General features: G+C 47.3%; 1 protein-coding gene across 1 annotated transcript in view; it reads left to right on the top strand.

Moving 5' to 3' along the window:
• Positions 1-21022, top strand: part of LOC129706645 (uncharacterized protein C7orf50 homolog) — a 196586-nt gene that overhangs the window by 88912 nt on the left and 86652 nt on the right. The window lies entirely within an intron of this gene.

Raw genomic sequence — 21022 nt, 5'->3', positions numbered from 1 at the left:
CGGCCCCTTGAGTCAACTCCGCCATTCGATCACGGCTGATCTAACTCTCAACCCCGTCCTCCTGCCTTCACCCCATAATCCCCGACACCCTCTAATAGGAAGCTGCGGGGGTGATATTTTTGTACACAAAGGGTGGTGGGTGTATGGAACGAGCTGCCAGAGGAGGTAGTTGAGGCTGGGACTATCCCAACGTTTAAGATACACTTGGAGAGGGACATGGATAGGACAGGTTTAGTGCTGAACATGACCACATACACATGATCCAGTGAATGGAGGGATATACAAGCAGATGAGAGTTGGTCTTGGCATTCTCTTTGCACGGACATTGCAGGCCGAAGGGCCTCCTCCCTTGCTATACTCTCCTATGTTCTATGTAAAACCAGTGTGAGAGGTACGTTACCCTGGAGACACATGCGATGGAGGGGGGGTGCGGTTTTGTGGATCAGACATGACCACAAAGGTTGGGTGGGACTTGAAGAGAAATCTCACACACATGTTGGATGGGTGTTTTTAAAGCAGCTCTCAATGTTTAACCTTTAACAGGAAGTGTTCTGTGCTTCATAAAAAGGTTATAGTGTAAACCACATGCTACTGGTGGTTAAATTATAACACCACTGTAGTTTCATTTGTGAAGTGCTTTGGAGGCCTCTGCTTTCTGTTTCGAGTGTGGCTTTATTTGTGAAAACACCGAATATTTGGCCTTCAAATCCTCAGTAGCCCATTGCAGCCTGTTTACAATAAGTAACGTGTGTGATCAACAGCATAACCAGGCCGGTGATGGATTACTAGAAGCATTCGCCTCTAATTCACTGGGCTCTCTTGGGTAGTGTAATCTTTTCACTGTGCCTGGCAGATGTACGGTTTGTGTGTGAAGGAACTGCAGATGCTGGTTTACACTGAGGATAGACACAAAGTGCTGGAGTAACTCAGCGGGACAGGCAGCATCCCTGGAGAGAATGATGAAAGAATGGGTCGACTGGGCTTGTATTCACTGGAATTTAGAAAGTTGAGAGAGGGATCTTATAGAAACATATAAAATTCTTAAAGGATTCGACAGGGTAGATGCAGGAAAAATGTTCCTGAAGTTGGGGCGAGTCCAGAACCAGGGGTCACAGTTTAAGAATAAGGGGTAGGCCATTTAGGACTGTGATGAGGACAGTTTTCTTCACCCAGAGAGTTGTGAATTTGTGGAATTCTCTGCCACAGAAGGCAGTGGAGGCCAATTCACTGGATATTTTCAAGAAAGAGTTAGATTTAGCTGTTAGGGCTAAAGGAATCAAGCGATATGGGGGAAAAGCAGGAAGGGGGTACTGATTTTAGATGATCAGCCATATTGACAGGCTCGAAGGGCCGAATGGCCTACTCCTGCACCAATTTTTCTATGTTTCTATCAAGTTTATTCCGCCATTCAATCATGGCTGATCTATCTTTCCCTTTCAACCCCATTCTCCTGCTTTCACCCCATAACTTTCTATCGCAACGGCAGCAGACAGTCAGGGTGGGCAGTAGGACATCAAAAACCATATCCGTGAGCACTGGCTCGCCCCAAGGCTGTGTCCTAAGCCCCCTGCTGTTTAGTCTGCTGACACACGACTGTACTGCCAGACTCAACAACAACTTGATCAACAAGTTCGCTCATGACACAACAGTGGTGGGTCTCGTCAGTGACAATGATGAGTCGGCGTACTGGATGGAGGTGGAGCTGCTCACAGGATGGTGCAAATCCCACAACCTCATTCTCAACGTGGGAAAAACGACGGAGATGGTGGTTGACTTCAGGAGGGCGGGAAAACAACACCATACACCTCTGCACATCGATGGAGCTGATGTGGAAAGGGTCAGCAGCGTTAAGTTCCTAGGACTCCACCTGTCAGATGACCTGACGTCCACGACCAACACCACAGCACTGGTCAAGAGAGCCCAGCAGCGACTTCACCCTCTCCGAAGACTACGTAAAGCAGGACTCCCCACTACACACCTACGAACTTTTTATAGGGGGACAATCGAGAGCACATTAACCTACGGCATCACTTCCTGGTTCGGGAGCTGCAAGGCGTACGAACGGCACCAACTACACAGGATTGTGAAGACCGCCAGCAGGATTATTGGTGCTCCACTCCCTTTTCTGCTGGACATATACAGGAAGAGATGTACCAGCAGAGCCATCTCCATCATCAAAGACCCCTACCACCCATCGCATCACATATTCTCCATCCTGCCATCTGGGGAGAGGTACAGGAGCATTAGCTGCAAAACCAGCAGGATGCTCCTCAGCTTCTTCCCACAGGCTACAGGACTGATAAACGGACTTTGCCCCCTGCCAAAGTATCGCGCACCAACCACCAACCTGGACACACTGCAGCAGAGCCACGGTCGTGCCGCTGCCGATCGGAACGCCTGTTGATGTTTAATAGAGAGTAGAGTGTTTAATTTGTTCATGATATATGTATTTTTATTTCTATTTATTTTTTACTGCACACTGAATGGACACTGGTTGAGCAACGTTTTTTTGTTTGCTCTGGGTATGTGAGTACTCAGGAAAATGACAATAAAGATATACTATACTATAACCCCCTGACACCCTCTGGTAGGAACCTGAGGGGGTAACTTTTTTTACATAAAGGTGGTGGGTGTATGGAACGAGCTGCCGGAGGAGGTAGTTGAGGCTGGTACTGTCAGGTCTCGGGTTTGATCTAGTTTCTGTTTCTTATTGTTTTTTAGTATTAGAGTGTGCATTCTTGTTTTATTTTGGTGTCTCGCATCTCCTCTTGTTTCAGGTCCCATTTCCTGTCAGGTCGTTTACCCTCATGTGATTATTGGCCCCGCCCTGATGTGTTTCACCTGTGTCTCGTTATCCCCTGCTAGTCTGTATTTAAGCCCTTTGTGTTTTAGTTCTCATTGCCAGTTCGTTGTGTATGCTACTTGGTATCACCTCGTTCCAGCTCTAGAAATCGTGTGACCTCGACCATTGCCTGTTTTTCGACTTCTGTTTTTTGCCTGCTCCTAGATTGTACTGTTGCCTCTGTTTTGCTTACCTGTGTACCGACTTGGACCGATTAAACTCTGAAGACTGATCTGCCCTGTGTCTGAGCCTGCATTTGTGTCCTCCTCCTTGTTCAGTTCTGATAGGTACTATTGCAACGTTTAAGAAACATGTGGAGAGGTGCATGGATAGGACAGGCTAAGAGGCATGAGGGCCAAACGCAGGCAGGCTGGACTAGTGTAGATGAGGCATGTTGGTCGGTGTGGGCAAGTTGGGTCGAAGGGCCTGTTTCCACAGTGTTTCCACTCTATGACTGATGACTAAATGCAAGAAAATGAGAAAAAGGCCAGGCTCCTCTGGTAATTGCAGGGGTGTTATAATTTAACTGAAAATAGCATGTGGTTAACGCTATACTTTCCTTATGATTTCATTTGAGCGACTATGTTCCGGTTTTTTTTTTCTGGATGTAGACTTAGAAGATAAACCAGAGGAAAGTGCAGCACTGGAGCAGGCCCTTTGGGCGCGGTTTGTGGATTAGACATGACCACAAAGATTGGATGGAGCTTGAAGAGAAATCTCACACAAATGTTGGAATGGGTGTTTTTAAAGCAGCTCTCAACATTCACCCCTGAACAGGAAGCGTTCTGTAGTTTCATTTGTGAAGTGCGCTGGAGGCCTCAGCTTTCTGTTTCCAGTGTGTTGTTTTCCTCCGGAGTTTGCGAAAGCACCGACTATCTGGCTTTCAAATCCTCAGTAACTCATTGCAGCTTGTTTACAATATGTAACTTGTGTAGTCAACCTCATAACCAGGCTGGTGATGGTCAATAGACACAGGAGTAGGCCATTCGGCCCTTCGAGCCAGCACTGCCATTCACTGTGATCATGGCTGATCATCCCCAATCAGTACCCCGTTCCTGCCTTCTCCCCGTATCCCCTGACTCCGCTATCTTTAAGAGCCCAATCTAGCTCTCTCTTGAAAGTATCCAGAGAACCGGCCCCTTCATCCCCCTTTAATTCACTGGGTCCCCTTGGTTATTGTAAATGGGAAGGACATTGGCTTGCAAGGGAGCCGAGCGATTTCACCACAGCTGATGAAAGAGGAAGTTCATGGTAAAGTGCGTCTGTCTCGTTCACCCAGATGACCAAGGCGTCAGGGCCTGGGGCAAACCAACAGTGCTGGCTCACACCTCAAACCAGCACGCACACACATTTACATAAACCATCTCCATGTGGACAATTGCCTGAGGGCACTTTCCTCTGAACCAAAATAGGAATAAGTAGCAATAAAGAAGGGAGGAGGATTGAGGAAGAGGTTGCTTGAACGGATGAGCTTTGGGAGAGTGTTTCTCAACGGAATAGAGAGGGAAGTTTAAAGCAGGTGGGTGGAGACACAGAGGTGGTTTTGTTTGGCCCCAATGGCTGCCGTGAACCTCCCTTTGTTGACTTGGGTCCGCTGGCATTGTCCGTAAAGCCAACAGTTTTAAACCTGGGTTTTAGGATGGACGGTGATTTTAAACTAGATAAACAAATAGGCGCGGTGGTTAAATCCAGCTTCTTTCACCTAAGGAAGCTGGCAAAGGTGAAGCCCATTCTCGAGCCGCAGCATTTTGAAACAGTAATCCGTGCCTTTATTACATCTAGGCTGGATTACTGTAACGCACGCTACTCTGGAGTCGCACGAGCTTCATTGGCTCGTCTCCAGCTGGTTCAAAATGCTGCCGCTCGCCTCTTAACCGGAACTCGAAAGAGGGAGCACATTACGCCAATTTTGGCCTCCCCTTCACTGGCTACCGGTGCACTTTCGAGTTCATTTTAAAATTATTTTATTTGTTTTTAAATCGTTGAATGGGCTCGCCCCGCCTTACCTCTCTGAGCTGCTCCACCCATACGCTCCTGCCCGGTGCCTCAGGTCAGCTGATCAGCTGCTCCTTGAGGTACCATGGTCAAAGCGGAAGCTCAGAGGGGATAGAGCCTTTTCTGTTGCTGCCCCGGCACTCTGGAACACCCTTGCCGTTGCACATCAGACAGGCCCCCTCACTGTCCATCTTCAAATCCACCCTAAAAACTCATTTTTATTCTCTGGCTTTCGACACTGGCTGAGACATTGCTCCTGTTTTTAGTGCTTTTATGTCTTTTAATTTTTACTGTTTTATAGTCCTTTGTTTTACGGTTTTTAATGGTTTGTAATAACTTCTTGTCCATGAGTTCTCATGTACAGCACTTTGTGGCAACTGCAGTTGTTTAAAGTGCTTTATAAATAAAGTTAGTATTATTATTATTATTATTGATGGTGACTTAGAGCAGGATTGGAGAAACTTCCATTCCCTGCATATCCAAGTGTGCCACTCGTATCTGCCTCCAGTCTTAGTAAAAAACTGTAAAGCGTGCAGTTCTGGTCGGCCATTCGAGGAATTATGTGGAGGCTTTGGAGACGGTGCAGAGGAGCTTCACCACAATGCTGCCTGGATTCAAGGGTTTTAGCTGTAAGGAAAGGTTGGAAAAGTACCCATTGAGGGATCAAGGAGCAATCTTGCTGTAAACACTCGCCTGCCACTAACAAAGACACAGTGAACTGAATGAGACTGAAGAAGGGTCCTGACCCAAAACCTTGTCTGCCCATTCCTTCCACAGATGCTGCCCAGCCCGCTGAGTTTCTCCAGCTCTTTGTGTTTTGCCTGCCATTCACACTTTGACAATAGGTCATGGTAATTTGGATTGTAGAAGTCAACAATATGATGGTGATCTTCTAGAGGTGTATATGATCATGAGAGGAATTAATAGGATAAATACACTGACTCAGAGTTGGAGAATCAAGAATCATAGGACGTGGCTTTAAGGTGAGAAAAGGTTTCATAGGAACCTGAGGGGTAACTATTTCACACAAAGGGTGGTAGGTGGATGGAATGAGCTGTCGAAAGAGGTATTTGAGGCAGGTACTATCACAACGTTTAAGAAACATTTAGACAGGTACATGGATAGAGTAGGTTTATATCTCAGACTGATTCCTGGGATGTCAGGACTGTCTTATGAAGAAAGACTGGATAGACTTGGTTTATACTCTCTAGAATTTAGGAGATTGCGAGGGGGTCTTATAGAAACTTACAAAATTCTTAAGGGGTTGGACAGGCTAGATGCAGGAAGATTGTTCCCGATGTTGGGGAAGTCCAGGACAAGGGATCACGGCTTAAGGATAAGGGGGAAATCCTTTAAAACCGAGATGAGAAGAACTTTTTTCACACAGAGAGTGGTGAATCTCTGGAACTCTCTGCCACAGAGGGTAGTTGAGGCTAGTTCATTGGCTATATTTAAGAGGGAGTTAGATGTGGCCCTTGTGGCTAATGGGGATCAGGGGGTATGGAGAGAAGGCAGGTACGGGATACTGAGTTGGATAATCAGCCATGATCATATTGAATGGCGGTGCAGGCTCGAAGGGCCGAATGGCCTACTCCTGCACCTAATTCCTATGTTTCTATCTATAGGGATGTGGGCCAAACGCAGGCAGGTGGGACTAGTGTGGATGGGACATGTTGGTCGGCGTGGGCAAGTTGGGCCGAAGGGCCTGTTTCCATGCTGTATGGCTTCTTCTTCTTGCGTATGGCGGCACAGCCTGAAGTTGTACGACAACTTGTTCTATTTGATCTTATTTGATTGTGCACGCCAGGTTGATTGCATTGGTTGAAACAGGGCGGACCACGTGAAGGTTGCAATCTTTCACCCCCTGTATGACTCCAAATGTATGATGTCAAAAGAGGACGAACTCTGTTTAGCAGTCAAGTATCTGATTCAGTGATTCAGTAGAGCTGTGCCAATTCAAGCGCGCGATCTTTACTGCAAACCACCTTGCCTTCAATTACAGTATGTGGAGCTTAAATCGCAACATGTTGAAATCCGGGCAGATATTTTTATTCTGTGCAGGATGTTGAAGAAATTGCTGTGATAGCACCAATAAAATGTGCTGAACTAAAGTACATCAAAAAATTATTAACCATTATATTAACTGGATGCAGCTCAACGCTTGTTCAAAGTTTACAAGGTTCGTTCGAGGTATATAGGATTTGCAGTTATACCTTCAAGGTGCAGGGCATCTGTCAAACAATAGTTTATTATCGTCCCGTGTACCGAGATACAGAGAAAGGCCTTTGTTTACATGCTATCTAGCCAAATGGCATAGATAGAGTTGATGTGGAGAGGATGTTTCCACTAGTGGGAGAGTCTAGGACTAGAGGTCACAGCCTAAGAATTAAAGGGCGCTCTTTTAGAAAGGAGGTGAGGAGGAACTTGTTTAGTCAGAGGGTGGTGAATCTGTGGAACTCATTGCCACAGTGGGCTGTGGAGGACAGGTCAGTGGATATTTTGTAAGGCAGAGATAGACATGTTCTTGATTCGAACGGGTGTCAGGTTATGCGGAGAAGCAGTGCAGAAACAGGCCAGATACCGACAGCGATCCCCGCAACACCACCCTACACACTAGGGAAAATTTACAACTTTTACCCATGCTGATTAACCTACAAATCTGCACGTCTTTGGAGTGTGGGCGGAAACCGGAGCACCCGGAGAAAACCCACGCAGGCCACGGGGAGAACGTGCAAACTCCATACAGACAGCACCCGTAGTCGGGATCGAACCCGGCTCTGTGGCGCTGTAAGGCAGCAACTCTACTGCTGCGCCACCGTGTCACCCCTGTAGTTATGCATAATTATTAAATAAAAAGCAGCAAAAATCTATCTGTCTGTACACAATATGGAACATTAGTTACAAATGTTAAATCTTGGAAAGATTTAGAACAATTATTAACACTGTCCACACATTGTAGCCAAGCATGGTGATTGAGTAACATTGAAGGTCATTTGACTGGACCGTACTAAAAAGTCCCGACTATTGTAAAGGCCACCCTGTAATGAAGGCAAACTTTGGCAATGCGTCTACAGGTCCACTACCAATTTTACGGCAAATGGTAGTCCGACCCCTCCCTCTGTAATCCGGACAAAATTCCGGGTGAGGCGGCCGATCTTGACCACACCGGGACCCCCACAGCCGATGGGGTCGAATTTGTCCCCCTGTGGCTGGAGCCGGCAGATCCGTTCTCTGTTATAGAGCAGTTATACATGTCTGCAGTTGTGGAGTGATACAGCATGGGAACAGGCCCTGAACTCAACTTGCCCATATTGACCAGGATGACCCATCTACACTAGTCCCAACTGCCTGGTTTGGCTCATATCCCTCTAAACCTTTCCTATCCGAGCTGAATCAAGGGATATGAGGAAGAAGCAGGAACGGGGTATTGGTTCTGGATGATCAGCCATGATCATATTGAATGGCGGTGCTGGCTCAAAGGGCCGCATGGCTTCCTCCTGCACCTACTTTCTATGTTTCTATCCAAGTACCTGTGCAAATGTATTTTAAATGCTGCTATAGTACTACCTCCTCTGGCAGAGTCCCATTTACCCACCACCCTCTGTGTGAAAAACGTTGCCACTCAATCTCCTATTAAATCTTGCCTCTCACCTTGTGTCTTGTTGGGTATCTGGTCTGTTAGCGGGCATGCGGTGCACAAATGGGGCCAAGCTGCCCAATAAACTGGGGAAAAGATTAAGGAATGTGGGGGAACTGGTGATTAATAGTTTGCATTGCTGGGTGGGAATCTTATTTGCGGTTTCATTGTGGAAGGTCCCACCCTTCCCTCAGCCCAGCCATTATCCCTGGGCTGGGCCTTCCGCCAAAGACCACGTGAGCAGATAACTGACCCAGTTACGTGCCTCCTTGCATCCCTTCCTGAGTTGGCAACAGTAAACGCTGTTTAATTGCAGTAAAACTGTTTCATGCGGTTTAGAGATGCAGCGTGGAAAAAGGCCCTTCGGACCACCGGGATCCTTGTACATCAGTCTATGAAAGTAAGCGTGTAGGTACAGTAGGCAGTGAAGAAAGCGAATGGCATGTTGGCCTTTATAACAAGAGGAATATAGGAGCAAAGAGATCCTCTGCAGTTGTACAGAGCCCTGGTGAGACCACACCTGGAGTATTGTGTGCAGTTTTGGTCCCCTAATTTGAGGAAGGACATTCTTGCTATTGAGGGAGTGCAGTGTAGGTTTACGAGGTTAATTGCCGGGATGGCGGGACTGTCATATGCTGAGAGAATGGAGCAGCTGGCCTACTTCTGCACCTATTGTCCATGTCTATTGTCCAGGCCGATCAGCGATCTCCCCGTACAACAGCACTATCCTACAAGCACGAGGGACAATTTACAATTCTTACCAAGGCCAATTAACCTAGCAGCCTGTACGTCTGTAGAGTGTGGGAGGAAACCGGAGCACCCGGAGGAGAACGTACAAACTCCACACAGACAGCACCCCTAGTCGGGATCGAACCCGGGTCTCTGGTGCTGTGAGGCAGCAACTCCACCAGCTGAGCCACTGCAGTTGTTTTTCAATCTAACTATCCCAAAAAATATATGTTGCCCTTGCAGAAGAGATTTGTTTGTGCAAAACATGGTCGCAAAAATGCAGTAAAGGATTCCAACTCTCTGCATTACAACTGGGCAAAGCTGCCAGAATGTCCACTTGTCGGCAAGAAGTGAAGATTAATTTCCTGGATACTGCAGTGGGAACACAGGCCTGTTGTTTGGGTGTGAGAAGTGGTGTATTGAAACATCTAGTGCCTGCTTCTCACTCTATCCTGTACATCCATTGTCGGCAGCTCCATTCTCCTCCTCACCACGCTGGTGATTCTTAAATGACTCTGCCCCCTGTAGGCTAACTCTTCTCCCAGTCTGAAGAAGGGTCTCGCCCCGAAAATGTCACCCTTTCCTTCTCTCCAGAAATGCCACCTGTCTCGCTGAGTTACTCCAGATTTTTGTGCCTATCTTCGGTTTAAACCAGCATCTGCAGTTCCTTCCTGCACGTAACTCTTCATCTCAGTTGAGTTTAGTTTATTGTCTTAACCTGTACCAGGGGTGCAATCCAATCAGCGGAAGGGTGTTCATAAGTGATAGGAGCAGAATTATTCCATTCGAGCCACTGCCTCACAGAGCCAGAGACCCAGGTTTGATCCTGATCTCGGGTGCAGTCTGTGTGGAGTTTGCATGAGCTTCCTGTGACCACGTAGGGGATAGGCACAGGAAAGAGAGACTGGGAAGGGAATGTTATTTAGAATTGGGGGAGTTCAGTGTTCATACATTGTACGTTCATCCGTTGTGAGCTACGCAGGAGGAATATGAGGTGCAGTTCCTCCAGTTTGCCTGTTGTGTAAACTCCAGGCACACCAGCGTTTATATGGAGGCTGTTTATCAAAGATCCTATAGCGGAGCAAGATAGACCACTCCTGCTAAATGCAATGAGCTGACGTGTAGTACGCAACGGAGCGGAACGTGGGCCTTTTTTTCATCCATTTCCGTAACCCGACCCGACCCGACTTGCAGTGTAATCAACGTTGCGGGGGAACAGTTTGTGTTAATAAATTTAAATTCTGAAAATGAGGAGAAGATTTTTACCAAAGGACTTTTATTTTTACGAGGATGTTTCCAAAACCGGCTTCCGTCTCCGCACTAGTATCTTTGCTCCGCTACGGGATCTTTGGTGCGGAGACGGGAGCCGGTTACGGAAATGGGGCCGAAAATGACCCATGATTCTGCCCATGACCATACTATGTCTTTTTCGTCGAGTGGAACATCTCGCCCGCTGTAGGATCTTTGCTGATTATGGATTTCGTTGTCTCTGTACTGTACACTGACAATGACAATTAAAATTGAATCTGAATCTGAATCTGAATCTGAATGGCTTGTGATTAACATTTATCCTGGTGTCCGGTCACAAGTTAGTCATCTGTTGTCCCATGCATTTCCTGTGAGATGCTATCAAATGTAGAATCAGTAAGTGGTGTTTTAAATGGATTTGTTGTGAATTATACTGCTTCACTGGGTAGGGTGGAAGGTATTGGTCAACTAATGCATCCCAGTATTGTATAGGAAGGAACTGCAGATGCTGGTTTAAACCGAAGACAGGCACAAAATGCTGGAGTAACTCAGCGGGACAGGCAGCATCTCTAGAGAAAAAAAAATAGGTGATGTTACGGGTCAAGCCCCTTTCTCTGAGGAAGGGTCCCAATCTGAAATGTCACCTATTCCTTTTCTATTCCAGATGCTGCCTGATCCGATGAGTTACTCCAGCTTTTTGTGTTGGTCTCCACTTAGGTTTTATTCTACTTTCATTGACTCTGCCTGAAACACCTTGTTCCTTGTGCTTCCTTAAAATTATATTTTATAAAATCTTCAACATCCATTTTATTTTACATAGAATTTTCCGATTTTAAGAGATCCCATCCCGAGATGTCACCTATCCATGTTCTCCACAGATGCTGCCTGACCCGCTGAATTACTCCAGCACTCTGTGAAACGTCACCTATCCATGTTCTCCACAGATGCTGCCTGACCCGCTGAGTTATGGTGCAGCAGCATCTATGGAGCGAAGGAAATAGGCAACGTTTCGGGCCGAAATCCTTCTGGAAATAGGAAACGTTTCGGGCCGAAACCCGGAAGGGTTTCGACCCGAAACGTTGCCTATTTCCTTAGCTCCATAGTTGCTGCTGCACCCGCTGAGTTACTCCAGCACTCTGTGAAACGTCACCTATCCATGTTCTCCACAGATGCTGCCTGACCCGCTGAGTTACTCCAGCACTCTGTGAAACGTCACCTATCCATGTTCTCCACAGATGCTGCCTGACCCGCTGAGTTACTCCGGCACTCTGTGTTTATCTTCGGTGTACACCAGCATCTGCAGTTCCTTACTACACAAATCAGGGGTAAAATTGCTGATATACACTTGCTGTATTTGGGCAGCGTTTAAGACTAGAATCAGACCATTTCCTGGTTACCTCCACCACCACCAGGTGGCGCACCCTGCATTCCAGACAATTGAAATACCCCAGGTACACAAAAATGCTGGAGAAACTCAGCGGGTGCAGCAGCATCTATGGAGCGAAGGAAATAGGCGACGTTTCGGGCCGAAACCCTTCTTCAAACTGATAAGGGGTGGCGGGGAGAAGGAAGGAAAAAGGAGGAGGAGGAGCCCGAGGGCTGGGGGATGGGAGGAGACAGCAAGGGCTAACAAAATTGGGAGAATTCGATGTTCATGCCCCCAGGATGCAGGCTCCCCAAGCGGAATATGAGGTGCTGTTCCTCCAATTTCCTGTGTTGCTCACTCTGGCAATGGAGGAGACCCAGGACAGAGAGGTCGGATACGGAGTGGGAGGGAGAGTTGAAGTGCTGAGCCACCGGGAGTTCAGGTAGGTTTTTGTGGACCGAGCGGAGGTGTTCGGCGAAACGATCGCCCAACCTCCGCTTTGTCTCACCGATATAGATCTGCTGACATCTAGAGCAGCGGATGCAGTAGATGAGGTTGGAGGAGATACAGGTGAACCTCTGTCACACCTGGAACGACTGCTTGGGTCCTTGAATGGAGTCGAGGGGGGAGGTAAAGGGACAGGTGTTGTATTTCTTGCGGTTGCAAAGGGAAGTGCCCGGGGAGGGGGTGGTACGGGAGGGAAGGGAAGAATTGACAAGGGAGTTGCGGAGGGAGTGGTCTTTGCGGAAGGCAGACATGGGGGGAGATGGGAAGATGTGGCGAGTGGTGGGGTCACGTTGGAGGTGGCGGAAATGGTGGAGGATTATCTGTTGTATGTGCCGGCTGTTGGGGTGAAAGGTGAGGACTAGGGGGACTCTGCCCTTGTTGCGAGTGCGGGGATGGGGAAAGAGAGCAGTGTTGCGGGGTATGGAAGAGACCCTGGTGCGAGCCTCATCTATGGTGGCGGAGGGGAATCCCCGTTCCCTGAAGAATGAGGATATTTCAGATGCTCTGGTGTGGAACGCCTCATCCTGGGAGCAGATGCGGCGTAGGCGGGGGAATTGGGAGTAGTGGATGGATTCCTTACAGGAAGCAGGGTGCGAAGAAGTGTAGTCCAGATAGCCATGGGAGTCAGTGGATTTATAGTGGATAGTTGAAATACCCCATTGATTGTAACACAGGAAAAATAAAAGCTTAGACATGCACATAAAGCTGGAGTAACTCAGCGGGACAGGCAGCATCTCTGGAGAGAAGGAATGGGTGACGTTTTGGGTCGAGATCTCTATTCACCCTATGTATTCCCCTTGTGAATTTATACACCTCGATAAGATCACCTCTCAGCCTCCTGCATTCCAAAGGAGAAATTCAGAGTCTGCTCAACCTCTATCTACAGCTCGGGTGCTCGAGTCTTGGCAACAGCCTCATATTTGGAAATATTATCCATGGGCGGCCACGGTGGCACAGCGGTAAAGTTCCCGCCTTACAGCGCGCAGCGCCAGAGACCCGACGATTCATGCTGTCTGTATGAAGTTTGGACGTTCTCTGCCTCAGAGGGCGGTGGAGGCCGGATCTCTGGATACTTTCAAGAGAGAGCTAGATAGGGCTCTTAAAAATAGCGGAGTCAGGGGATATGGGGAGAAGGCAGGAACGGGGATACCGATTGCGAATGATCAGCCATGATCACATTGAATGGCGGTGCTAGCTCGACGGGCCGAATGGCCGACTCCTGCACCTATTGTCTATTGTTCTCCCAGTGACTGCATCGATTTTCTCTGAGATCTTCGGTTTCCTTCCACACTCCAAAGACGTACAGGGTTTGTTGGGTAATTGGCTTGGTGTAAGTGTGAATTGTTCTTTGTGTGTGTAGGATAGTGTTAGTGTGCGGGGATCGCTGGTCGGTTCGGACTCGGTGGGCCGAAGGGCCTGTTTCCGTGCTGTGTCTCTATACTAAGTGCCCTGTCCACAAATAGCTGTGAACCTGCACACTCTCTGTCTCCCATGCTGGTGGGTCAGCAATTTTACTCAGCCATCTAACCAGTTACAAGAAATCTACCTATTGCAACACTTGGTTCAATGGTTTATGATTCAATGGTTCAACACACACACACACTGCATGGGGCAATATCGTCTTATCAGCAGGCATTTTCCAGCAAGCAGTTTCTGCGATTATTCTCACTGGAATAAATCAAAGGATTGGTTTCAAGGTGAGAGGGTGGTGGGTGCCTGGAACGCGCTGCCAGGGGTGGTGGGGGAGGCAGATAAGATTGTGGCGTTTAGGAGAGTTTTAGCCTGCATACATGGATATGGAGGGCAATGGTGAGGTTTGGGTTTGGGACCCTTCTTCAAGACTCAAGAAGGTTCCCGACCCGAAATGCCACTTCCCCATGTTCTCCTGCCTGACCCGCTGGGTTACTCCAGCACATTTTATCTCTGTGTGTTATTTACATTGATGTTATTTCTCTGCTAGATGGTATCCACATCAACATTGGAAGGGTCTGTCTGGAATTCTATGGTCATCTTGAAAGGGAGTTGACCACGAGGCTTGGTGGCTGGGAGATGGTTGACTTTCACTGAGTGATCCACATTAATGATCCAGGCTCCAGCCATGTACTGTCCAACCAGCGGTGCCGTTGCTAAATATCACCTTCGAAAACCATCCGTTCACACAGGGGGGCACAGTGGCACAGCAGGTAGTGCTGCTGCCTCACAGCGCCGGAGACCCAGGTTCGATCCTGATCTCGGGTGCTGTCTGTGTGTAGTTTCCTGTGGACCACGAGGGTTTCCTCCGGGTGCTCTGGTTTCCTCCTACATCCCACAGACGTGCAGGTTTGCAGGTTAATAGGCCCTCTGTAAATTGCTCTTCCGGGCCTGCCCACTTACGCAACTTTTTCGGCGACTGCCGGCACCCGTCATAGGTCGTCGAAAAATCTCACCATGTTGAAAACCCAGCGGCGACCAGAAAGACGCTACGACTCTTTGGGCGACTGAGGAGACGACTCACGGCCGTACAGGTGACATGTCGCGGGGTGAAGCCTGTATGGACCTGAGCGGTCGCCCAAAGAGTCGTACCTTGTTCTGGTCGCCGCTGGAGTTTCAACGTGCTGAACATTTTCGGAGACCTGCTGCGACCATGACGGGTGCCGGCAAGTCACCGAAAAAAATCACGTAAGTGGGACAGGCCCATGAGTGGATGAGAAAGTGGGATAACGAGGAACTAGTGAGAACGGGTGATTGATGGTCCGCATGGACTCGGTGGGGTGAAGGGCCTCCCCTCAATCCATTCCATTTATCTCCAACGTACCTCAAAACGGGCAAAAAAGATCATCTCGGACCACTCCCATCCAGCAAATCACCTTTTTCAGTCTCTCCCTTCAGGGAGGCGCCTCAGGTCACTTGCTACTAAAACCACCCGCTTTAAAAACAGTTTCTTCCCCTCAGCAATAAGAACTCTCAATTCCGTCCAATAATCAGACAATAATATGACTTTTGATGTATACAGTGTCTTGTCTATGGTCTTTGTTTGGTTATTTACACTATGTATTGTTGGTGAGATTTGTGATTTGTGATGTGGTATGGATGCACTGTATTACGGTGATCTGTGTTATTAGTGGTATGTAACTAAAGCAGTGTACCATCATGTACTGAACCCAAATACCACCAACACTGGTTGCGTGGCAAATAAAGATTCTATCTATCTATCTATCTATCTATCTATCTATCTATCTATCTATCTATCTATCTATCTATCTATCTATCTATCTATCCATCTATCCATCTATCCATCTATCCATCTATCCATCTATCCATCTATCCATCTATCTATCTATCTATCTGTTCCCACGCTGTGTCTTTCAATCAAAACATGGAGAGACACAAGAGACTGCAGATGCTGGAATCTTGAGCAAAGCTCACATCTGAGTCTGAAGAAGGGCTCTGACCTGAAGCATCACTTGTTACACACAAAACCCGCTGAGTTCCTCCATCACTTTGTGTGTCGTACGTTACCTGATGGATACTCAAGATGTGCAAGAAGGAACTGCAGATGCTGGTTTAAACCGAAGGTAGACACAAAATGCTGGAGTAACTCAGCGGGTGAGGCAGCATCTCTGGAGAGAAGGAATGGGCGACGTTTCGGGTCGAGGCCCTTCTTCAAACTGGTTCAGGCGCGATAAATGCACCTGTATCGTGGGATTGAGTCTGGGTGGCAGTGCGAGCCGTCCCTGCGTGGCCCAAACCTGCACCATCTTGTTCCTTGGTCGAATACCTTGTTCCCATGCGGGGATTAACGTAATGAGATCACCAGCGTTGACAGCTCTGTCTATTGTTCCAGAGGGAGTAGAGAACTCAGCAACTTTAGCAACTTAGTTTCTTATTGTGGATGTAAATTTTATTTCCCAGGGTAAAAATGACGTCTCTATTCATCCTTGTGAGGGAGTTTGGGCTTGTCGACTTCCTCCCATTCACCGATCCAAATGATTTCATGTTTCTCATTCCACCTGTGGGGTCTGGTGCCCTGTCACTTTATTATAGGCAGACAAAAAATGCTGGAGAAACTCAGCGGGTGAGGCAGCATCTATGGAGCGAAGGAAAAGGTGACGTTTCGGGTCGAGACCCTTCTGGAAACTCAGCGGGTGAGGCAGCATCTATGGAGCGAAGGAATAGGTGACGTTTCGGGTCGAGACCCTTCTGGAAACTCAGCGGGTGAGGCAGCATCTATGGAGCGAAGGAATAGGTGACGTTTCGGGTCGAGACCCTTCCGGGTCTCGACACGAAACGTCGCCTATTCCTTCGCTCCATAGATGCTGCCTTACCCGCTGAGTTTCTCCACATTTTTGTCTACCTTCGATTTTCCAGCATCTGCAGTTCTTCCCTAAACATTGAAAGTCCAGCAATGTCTTGGTCGAGACCCTTACGGGTCTCGGCCCGAAACGTCGCCTATTCCTTCGCTCCATAGATGCTGCCTCACCCGCTGCGTTTCTCCAGCATTATTGTCTACCTTCGATTTTTCTAGCATCTGCAGTTCTTTCTTAAACGTTACCACTTCATTATATGTCTGGTATATATATACATCAGACATATAATTCTTCAGACATATAATATATATATTTTATATTTTTTAATATATATATATTTATTATAGGTCTGAAGAAGGGTCTCGACCCAAAACGTCACCCATTCCTTCTCTCCAGAGATGCTGCCTGTCCCGGTGAGTTACTCCAGCATTTTTTGTGTCTATCTTTGACCTATCTCTTGTTGCCACAGTGGATCAAGGCGATTTCCTGTGTCACCTGTCCACTAGGTACGCAGGTGAGGTAAACTACAGTATGTCGAGGACATGAGGGGAAATAGACAGGGTGAATTCGCAGAGCTTTTTACCCAGAGTATGGGAATCAAGAACCTGAGGACATCCTGTCGGTTTAAGGGCCTGTCCACAACTTGACGATTTTTTACGGTGACTGCCGGCACAATTGACTGATTTCCAGGTCACCGAATAATTTGCGGCGGTGACTCGGTGTGACGACGTATGACGCGCGGCGTTTTTTCAAGTGTCGCAACGTTTTTTTTGTCGCCCGTTGGATTTTGAAATGTTCAAAACCTTTTGGCGACCATCGATATGACGCCGGCAGTCGCCGAAAAATCGCCAGGTGGGACAGGCCCTTAAAAGTGAGATAGGACAGATTTAATAGAAACCTGAAGGGCAACTTGTTCACACAGAGTGTGGTGGGTATGTGGAACGAGCTGCCAGAGGAGGTAGTCAAGGCAACGTTTAAAAGACACGCCAAAGACATACAGGATTGAAGGCTAATTGGCTTCGGTAAAGTTGCAAATTGTCCTTAGTGTGTGTAGGATAGTGTTAGTGTGCGGGGATCGCTGGTCGGCGCGGACACAGTGGGCCGAAGGGCCTGTTTCCGCGCTGTATCTCGAATACTAAAACTAAAACAACAATTGAAGGAGGTAGTTGAGGCTGGTACTACAGCAGGATTTAAAAGCCACTTGGACAGGTTCACAGATAGGAAAACATTAAAGGGATACTGGCTAAACGAGGGTAAATGGTGTAGATCAAACAGCATTGCTACTTTGCACAATTGGGACTAGCTTAATTGGGGCATCTGGGTCAGCATGGACGAGTGGGGCCGAAGGGCCTGTTTCTGTGCTTAATGACTATGAACTCAATCTGAAACTAATAAAGACGAGCCAACAGAGTTGATGTCAGAGATGTTGAGCAACGTTCCTTCCGATAACATCTGGTTGAGAAAGGGATTCGTGGGGAATTAAAAGCCATGAAGCAATTCTTCATTTCCTAGAATTTGTATGAGACAGATTGAAACTCCAAAGATGTACAGGTTTGTCGGCTAATTGGTTTGTTATTGTAAGTTGTCCCCAGTGTGTGTAGGATGCTGCCAGTGTAACGAGGATCACTGGTCAGCACAGACTCGGTGGGCCGAAGGGCCTGTTTCCACGCTGTATCTCTAAACTAAACTAAACAATGGGATAAAAATAGGATTATGTCTCTCCAAACGCAGTTAAATGGGACCAGCTTGGATGAGGCATCTGGGTCAGCATGGGCAAGTTGGGCTGAAGGGCCTGTTTGCATGCTGTATAACTAACTCTAAGGGTGTCCCATTTCAGGCATGGTCTACCGGTACTTTCCCCTGTTCAGATGCATTCTAACGGATGGGCAACGGTCTGGTCCGTGCAATGGCCAAAGGCCGGTAGGAAACGTTAAAACTGTCCAGGTGTGATCATTCTGGACCCCAATACCACAGGCACATTAGTTTATCATCATGTATTATCAATTTAACTATTGACCCAAAACGTCACCTATTCCTTCGCTCCATAGATGCTGCCTCACCCGCTGCGTTTCTCCAGCATTATCGTCTACCTTCGATTTTTCCAGCATCTGCAGTTCTTTCTTAAATGCTATCACTTCATTATATGTCTGGTATATATATACATCAGACATATAATTCTTCAGACATATAATATATATATTTTATATATTTATATATATATATATATTTATTATATGTCTGAAGAAGGGTCTCGACCCAAAACGTCACCCATTCCTTCTCTCCAGAGATGCTGCCTGTCCCGCTGAGTTACTCCAGCATATGTTGTGTCTATCTTTGACCTATCTCTTGTTGCCACAGTGGATCAAGGTGATTTCCTGTGTCACCTGTCCACTAGGTACGCAGGTGAGGTAAACTACAGTATATCGAGGACATGAGGGGAAATAGAAACATAGAAATTAGGTGCAAGAGTAGGCCATTCGGCCCTTTGAGCCTGCACCGCCATTCAATATGATCATGGCTGATCATCCAACTCAGTATCCTGTACCTGCCTTCTCTCCATACCCTCTGATCCCCTTAGCCACAAGGGCCACATCTAACATCTAATAGACAGGGTGAATTCGCAGAGCTTTTTACCCAGAGTATGGGAATCAAGAACCTGAGGACATACTGTTGGTTTAAGGGCCTGTCCACAACTTGACGATTTTTTACGGTGACTGCCGGCACAATTGACTGACGTTCCAGGTCACCGAATAATTCGCGGCGGTGACTCGTTGTGACGACGTATGACGCGCGGCGTTTTTTCAAGTGTCGCAACGTTTTTTTTGTCGCCCGCTGGATTCTGAAATGTTCAAAACCTTTTGGCGACCATCGATATGACGCCGGCAGTCGCCGAAAAATCGCCAGGTGGGACAGGCCCTTAAAAGTGAGATAGGACAGATTTAATAGAAACCTGAAGGGCAACTTGTTCACACAGAGTGTGGTGGGTATGTGGAACGAGCTGCCAGAGGAGGTAGTCAAGGCAGCGTTTAAAAGACACGCCAAAGACATACAGGATTGAAGGCTAATTGGCTTCGGTAAAGTTGTAAATTGTCCTTAGTGTGTGTAGGATAGTATTAGTGTGTGGGGATCGCTGGTCGGCACAGACACAGTGGGCCGAAGGGCCTGTTTCCGCGCTGTATCTCGAAAACTAAAACTAAAACAACAATTGAAAGAGGTAGTTGAGGCAGGTACTAAATGAGCAGCATTTAAAAGCCACTTGGACAGGTTCACAGATAGGAAAACATTAAAGGGATACTGGCTAAACGAGGGTAAATGGTGTAGATCAAACAGCATTGCTACTTTGCACAATTGGGACACAATGTTGAGCAACGTTCCTTCCGATAACATCTGGTTGAGAAAGGAATTCGTGGAGAATTAAAAGCCATGAAGCAATTCTTCATTTCCTAGAATTTGTATGAGACAGATTGAAACTCCAAAGATGTACAGGTTTGTCGGCTAATTGGTTTGTTAAAATTGTAAGTTGTCCCCAGTGTGTGTAGGATGCTGCCAGTGTAACGAGGATCACTGGTCAGCGCAGACTCGGTGGGCTGAAGGGCCTGTTTCCACGCTGTATCTCTAAACTAAACTAAACTAAACTAAACAATGGGATAAAAATAGGATTATGTCTCTCCAAACGCAGTTAAATGGGACCAGCTTGGATGAGGCATCTGGGTCAGCATGGGCAAGTTGGGCTGAAGGGCCTGTTTGCATGCTGTATAACTAACTCTAAGGGTGTCCCATTTCAGGCATGGTCTACCGGTACTTTCCCCTGTTCAGATGCTTCAGATACTTTCCCCTGTTCAGCATCTATGGAGCGAAGGAATAGGTGACGTTTCGGGTCGAGACCCTTCCGGGTCTCGACCCGAAACGTCGCCTATTCCTTCGCTCCATAGATGCTTCCTCACCCGCTGAGTTTCTCCAGCATTATTGTCTATCTTCGATTTTTCCAGCATCTGCAGTTCTTTTTTAAATGTTATCACTTCATTATATGTCTGGTATATATATACATCAGACATATAATTCTTCAGACATATAATATATATATTTTATATTTATATTATACATAAATGGGACCAGCTTGGATGAGGCATCTGGGTCAGCATGGGCAAGTTGGGCTGAAGGGCCTGTTTGCATGCTGTATAACTAACTCTAAGGGTGTCCCATTTCAGGCATGGTCTACCGGTACTTTCCCCTGTTCAGATGCATTCTAACGGATGGGCAACGGTCTAGTCCAGGTTAAAACTATCCAGGTGTGATCATTCTGGACCCCAATGCCACAGGCATTTTAACTATTGGTAAAGAAAATGGACTTTGGATGAGAGGACAGAACGGTACAGTACGGGAACAGGCCCTTCGGCCCACGATGTCTAACT

The sequence above is a fragment of the Leucoraja erinacea genome, chromosome 20, assembly GCF_028641065.1.
Source record: "Leucoraja erinacea ecotype New England chromosome 20, Leri_hhj_1, whole genome shotgun sequence".
NCBI classification, from domain to species: domain Eukaryota; kingdom Metazoa; phylum Chordata; class Chondrichthyes; order Rajiformes; family Rajidae; genus Leucoraja; species Leucoraja erinaceus.
The sequence above is the reverse complement of the archived record's forward strand: the minus strand, read 5'-3'. Positions and strand labels throughout refer to the sequence as shown.